The following is a 7,020-nucleotide window of genomic DNA, read 5'->3' on the forward strand; positions in this document are numbered from 1 at the left end:
AGAAGAGTCGGATGACTAGCGAAAACCGATAATGGAATATATGTTGGAAGGAAAACTACCACAGGATGATAAACAAGCCCGAAAATTACGAATTAAGGCAGTATATATTTTGTGGTGCACAATGGAGTGTTATACAAGAAAGGATACTTGGCACCATGTAACGCCTCTAGATCCGGACTAGTCAATTTAGAGACGATAAACGTCAAAAATGACTTTTTGATAGAAGAGTGTTTAGAATAAATAATCTTAACTAAGTTGTAGTGGTCGTGGCAAGGTTTCCGAAAATATAATGAATGTCGGAATCCGAGTTATAACAAAGAAGTTATGACCTGTCGAAGTTTCGCGACAGAACAGGTACGACACTGTGTGACGTAAATAGTGAATTTACAATAGAGTGATATTTAGCCTTAGTGATCTAAACGAAAGTCATAGAATACGTTAAACCGAGAGCGTGCATAAAAAGAACGTCTAAATCTGACTTCGTATGAGGAAGTTATGATTTTTCGAAGTTTCGACTAAGCGGTATGCAACCCAAAGTTCGAATATGACATCGAGTGGTTTCTAGCCAAAATAATCTAAACGAGAATCGAAGATCTCGTCGATAGTAGTCCAACGGTAAAAAGACAGACGAAAACGGACGTCAGATGAAGGAGTTGTGAATTCCTAACGGAGTTTTCCTGTCCCGGCCTACTAAAAAAATAATATAATAGAAGTTAAAGTCAAAATTAGCCGATGGAGTCTAAACGAGAGTTGTAGAGCATAAACTCACCTATGCGTGGATATAAAGAACGTCGAAAACGGAGCTCGTCTGCGTAAGATATGAATTTCTAAAGTTCGGGGCGCGAACCCCGACACCATGTCAGAGTTCACGACGTGAATACAGTGTTCACAACGTGAACTCAGTATTAATGACTTCTGGAGCCTGACAGATGCAAGTTGCGATGACACACCTGATGACTACTGAAATCACGACGTGAATTTTGAGATTCGCGACGTGAATCCAGCAAATGGCCCTATAAATAGAAACCGAAGGGCAGCCGACCATGGTTGCTAATTCCTTCATTCTCTCACTTCCGATACCCTCTCTAGCCCTCTTGAAGTGCCCCCGAAGCCCCGTTATCATCCTGATACCCGAAGTGAGTCCCGAAGCCCCGAAGATCCAGAGAGAAAGAGTTTTCGAGCCAAAACTCTGCCCGCGAGAAGTCTGGTTTCTGAGAAAACATTCTGGTTTCATCGAAGAATATCACTTTAAGAGCCGTAGTGTTGTCCGAGCATCGTCTTATCAAGTGAGTGCATAGTCCCTTTCATGAACATGATTTTAATACACGTATTGTTTGAATGTATTAAATATATGTATTGTGTGAGTTATTTGATGATGTCTGAATTAAGTGTTAAAGAACATACCTGATTGTTTATGATAACTTAGGTTAAAGAGTAAACCTAAGATTTGTTATAATGATTATGGGGTAGTATCTCTTTATGAGTACGAGTGAGATATATACAGAGAATAGAACATTAAAATATGTCATTGATCCGGAAGCATGGATTAGACATAGTTATTCGTCCCTAGTCCGAGAGTATGGATTGGACTTAGTTAATTGTCATTAATCCCTAGTCCGAGAGTATGGATTGGACTTAGTCAGGTGTCATTAATCCGGGAGTATGGATTAAGACTTAGTCAGTTGTCATTAATCCGGGAGTATGGATTAAGACTTAGTTAGTTGTCATTAATCCGGGAGTATGGATTAAGACTTAGCCAGTTGTCATTAATCCGGGAGTATGGATTAAGACTTAGTCAGTTGTCATTAATCCGGGAGTATGGATTAAGAATTAGTCAGTTGTCATTAATCCGGTAGCATGGATTAATACTTAGTCAGTTTTCATTAATCCGGGAGTATGGATTAAGACTTAGTCAGTTGTCTTTAATCCGGGAGTATGGATTAAGACATAGTCAGTTGTCCTTAGTCCGGGAGTATGGACAGGGCATAGAATCTGTCATTAGTCTGGGAGTATGGATTTAGACATAGACCAATTGTCCCTTATCCGAGAGTATGGAATGGGCACAATCATGGACTCGAGAATATGGATTAGATCCGGGAGTAAGAGTTAAAATTTAAGGTCCAAGGGTATGGAAAGTCTCGTTGAGAGGATTGACGGGGTGGGGTAAGAGTTGGTTATATATATATAGAGAAAATTTTATATTGTGTGAATTCTAATTTATATATATGTTATAACATTGTGGGATTGAAATCCCTATTACTCACCAGGTTTCCAAACCTGACCCACTCAATATTTTTGTATCACAGGTATCGATACAAAGACACATTACACTGAGAGATTAAAGAGATGTATATCATTAGTGTAGACGAATGTAAGTTCTGTTTGTGCTTATGTGTCTGTATTGACCAGGACATCCCAAATGTTTTAAAACGAATAAAATACATCTCTTCGGAGATGCTTGGATAAAGTATTTATCATGTTTTCTAGGAACAAATTCCGCAATAGTTTTCTTTAAAGATTACTCTGATTTTATTTTAAAAAGAATAAACGAATTCGGTCTTTTCTGGCCGTGAAATTTGGGGATGTCACAGTTGTTATTAGAGCATTAGTTTAAGCGAACTAGGAATTTGTAGGATTTCTAGACTTAAACTTAGAGTGCTAAGCGATGATTGTGAGATGAGTGTCTACTATATTTTAGACACGAGCACTAGTATACTTTAGGAAAGTTGCCTAAAATGCTTTTATGTGCTAAATGTTATATGTTTTCCATATATGATATTGTTTGTTCGGATCTATGGTCTGTTGTCGACCAGATCTGGAAACCTTATGTGTTGAGGATTTTAAGCGTATGACTACGGTATTAGAACTAGCACGTAAACGTTTTGGAGTGATAAGGAGATTTATACGTCTATCGTAAATAAAGCTTTCTTATCTTAAATTCTCGCCCGGTACACCGAACGTCTGCTTGGGTGTACAAAACGTTATGATGAAGACTCGTAGAGAATTTAGTAGATGGAGGAAATGAAAGGCTTATGATAGTGAATGACACCTATCAGAAGATATCGTAAGAGTGGTATCTTGCCTTTAGAATATGTCTGATAAAATAACGGAACGTTTAGAGGAGTACGGTATGTCTGAAGTACACCTTCGATTGGCAGGATGATGGAACGATTGGTGTAATTCTTGAAGTTGTCCCATCGTCTGGAATTTCCATCACCAACCGAGTTGAAGTAGAATTGATGATTTAAAATACGCATGGAAGAAGTCCTAGTAGAGTCTAGGAAAATTTCTATGATTATTTGGACACATTCGTATGTGTTAAATTGTTTTGTGATTTTAGGACTTGGAGACTGTGAGACAATACTTGGGACGAGTATGAGTAGGTGTGAATAGTAGTAGAGATCTATGCTACTGGAAGCACAGGACTCACGCTTGGATCAGGGAAAGTCACAAGGTTACCAAGAAGCTTGTAATTGAGTTCGTTTTTATTCATATATGTCGTTACCGTCGTTTTGGTAATGACTCAGAAGATGAATGTTAATCTGACCTAAGTGGTCATATCAAAATGAGTCCGATTACGATGAGTTTGTTACGTGGTTCAGAGAACCAAGTTCGATGTAGCATCTGACTTAAGCCGGAAGATTGAAATCAAAGCGATCAAATGTATCGCGCTCGTTGTTAAAGAAGTTAGTAGCTAGAAATGCTACATGCTAAAATGTGATCATATCACATTAGAATATGAAGGAAAGTATATTCCATTCTGGAATTTGACTCTAAGAGACTTGAGTCTAAGCGTTGCATCATATGATGAAAGGTCATTAGAACATGACCCATCGATCTGTTACAATAGATAAAGAAAAGTACTTATCCTAAGAAGAAGAAGGAGTCCTCAATAAGGATTTATTTTGTAACTCGAAGGTTACGATTGAAAGTCCAACATAGTACGAAGGGCAGGTGCAAGATTGAGCATCGCCTGCGGTAAAGAAGTCCAAAAGTTAGATACTCATTCAAAGAAACATAGAAGTTACGATTATTACCTAGGATGAAAATATAACGTATGGAATCATTATACAAGCCCTATTTTTGTTGATGATTCCGAGACGTAATCATCCTAAGGGGGAGATAATTGTAACGCCCGTAGATCCGGGCTAGTCAATTTAGAGACGATAAACGTCAAAAATGACTTTTTGATAGAAGAGTGTTTAGAATAAATAATCTTAACTAAGTTGTAGTGGTCGTGGCAAGGTTTCCGAAAATATAAAGAATGCCGGAATCCGAGTTATAACGAAGAAGTTATGACCTGTCGAAGTTTCGCGACAAAACAGGTACGACACTGTGTGACGTAAATAGTGAATTTACGATAGAGAAATATTTAGCCTTAGTGGTCTAAACGAAAGTCGTAGAATACGTTAAACCGAGAGAGTGCATAAAAATAACGTCTAAATCTGACTTCGTATGAGGAAGTTATGATTTTTTGAAGTTTCGGCTTAGCGGTATGCAACCCAAAATTCGAATATGAGATCGAGTGGTTTCTAGCCGAAACAATTTAAACGAGAATCGAAGATCTCGTCGATAGTAGTCCAACGGTAAAAAGACAGACGAAAACAGACGTCAGATGAAGGAGTTGTGAATTCCTAACGGAGTTTTCCTGTCCCGACCTACTAAAAAAATAATACAATAAAAGTTAAAGTCAAAATTAGCCGACAGAGTCTAAATGAGAGCTGTAGAGCATAAACTCACCTATGCGTGGATATAAAGAACGTCGAAAACGGAGCTCGTATGTGAAAGATATGAATTTCTAAAGTTCGGGGCGCGAACCCCGACACCGTGTCAGAGTTCACGACGTGAATACAGTGTTCACAACGTGAACTCAGTATTAATGACTTCTGGATCCTGACAGACGCAAGTTGTGATGACGCACCTGATGACTACTAAACTCACGACGTGAATTTTGAGATTCGCGACGTGAATTTAGCAAAGTGGCCCTATAAATTGAAACCGAAGGGCAGCCGGCCATGGTTGCTAATTCCTTCATTCTCTCACTTCTGATACCCTCCCTAGCCCTCTTGAAGTACCCCCGAAGCCCCGGTATCATCCCGACACCCGAAGCGAGTCCCGAAGCCCCGAAGATCCCGAGAGAAAGAGTTTTCGAGCCGAAACTCTGCCTGCGAGAAGTCCGGTTTCTGAGAAAACATTCTGGTTTCATCGAAGAATATCACTTTAAGAGCCGTAGTGCTGTCCGAGCATCGTCTTATCAAGTGAGTGCATAGTCCCTTTCATGAACATGATTTTAGTACAAGTATTGTTTGAATGTATTAAATATATGTTTTGTGTGAGTTATTTGATGATGTCTGAATTAAGTGTTAAAGAACATACCTGATTGTTTATGATAACTTAGGTTAAAGAGTAAACGTAAGATTTGTTATAATGGTTATGGGGTAGTATCTCTTTATGAGTACGAGTGAGATATATATGGAGAATAGAACATTAAAATATGTCATTAATCCGGAAGCATGGATTAGACATAGTTATTCGTCCCTAGTCCGAGAGTATGGATTGGACTTAGTTAATTGTCATTAATCCGGGAGTATGGATTAAGACTTAGTCAGGTGTCATTAATCCAAGAGTATGGATTAAGACTTAGGCAGGTTTCATTAATCCGGGAGTATGGATTAAGACTTAGTCAGTTGTCATTAATCCAGGAGTATGGATTAAGACTTAGTCAGTTGTCATTAATCCGGGAGTATGGATTAATACTTAGTCAGTTGTCATTAATCCGGGAGTATGGATTAAGACTTAGTCAGTTGCCATTAATCCGGGAGTATGGATTAAGACATAGTCAATTGTCCTTAGTCCAGGAGTATGGACAGGACATAGAATTTGTCATTAGTCCGGGAGTATGGATTTAGACATAGACCAATTGTCCCTTATCCGAGAGTATGGAATGGGCACAATCATGGACTCGAGAATATGGATTAGATCCGGGAGTAAGAGTTAAAATTTAAGGTCCAAGGGTATGGAAACTCTCGTTGAGAGGATTGACGGGGTGGGGTAAGAGTTGGTTATATATATAGAGAAAATTTTATATTGTGTGAATTCTAATTTATATATATGTTATAACATTGTAGGATTGAAATCCCTATGTACTCACCAGGTTTCCAAACCTGACCCACTCAATGTTTATGTATCACATGTATCGATACAAAGACACATTACACTGAGAGATTAAAGAGATGTATATCATTAGTGTAGACGAATGTAAGTTCGCTTTATGCTTATGTGTCTATATTGACCAGGGCATCCCAAATGTTTTAAAACGAATAAAATACATCTCTTCGGAGATGCTTGGATAAAGCATTTATCATGTTTTCTGGGAGCAAATTCCGCAACAGTTTTCTTTAAAAGATTACTCTGATTTTATTTTAAAAAGCATAAACGAAGTCGGTCTTTTCTGGCCGTGAAATTTGGGGATGTCACACACCACGCTTACGCTGTGTAACTAACAAGGAAGCAAAATACCTCATAAGAGAAATGCATGAAGGTATCGCACGAGCACATGAGGGTGCACGAACAAGAGTGAGGAAAATAATGAGGATAGGGTAATACTGAGCGACCATGTACCAAGATACAGAAAACATAATCTATAAATGTGAGAAATGCCAGAAGTTTGCGCCGATCCCGAGGAAATCATCTAAGCCAATGATTAGCATCAGTAGCCCATAACCTTTCGCACAGTAGGGTATAGACATAGTAGGGCTATTCCTAGAAGCATTAAGGTATAGACATAGCTTTCCAAGAGTCATAAACTACCATTTTCGATTAATGAGAAACGCTCCTTGCATCTTTTAGATATGATACATTGTAATCTATGGGACCCTGCACCTTTTTTGTCTGCTTATGGTTATGCTTATTATGTTATATTCATTTATATTATAAATCGATTACCCTCACAAGTTTTACAAGAAAAGTTTCCATTTGAGCTCTTATTTCATACATAGCCAAATTTTCACGTGTTTTGCA

This window comes from Lactuca virosa, chromosome 1 (genome assembly GCF_052849685.1).
Source record: "Lactuca virosa cultivar CGN04683 chromosome 1, Lactuca_virosa_CGN04683_v6, whole genome shotgun sequence".
Classification (NCBI taxonomy): Eukaryota; Viridiplantae; Streptophyta; class Magnoliopsida; order Asterales; family Asteraceae; genus Lactuca; species Lactuca virosa.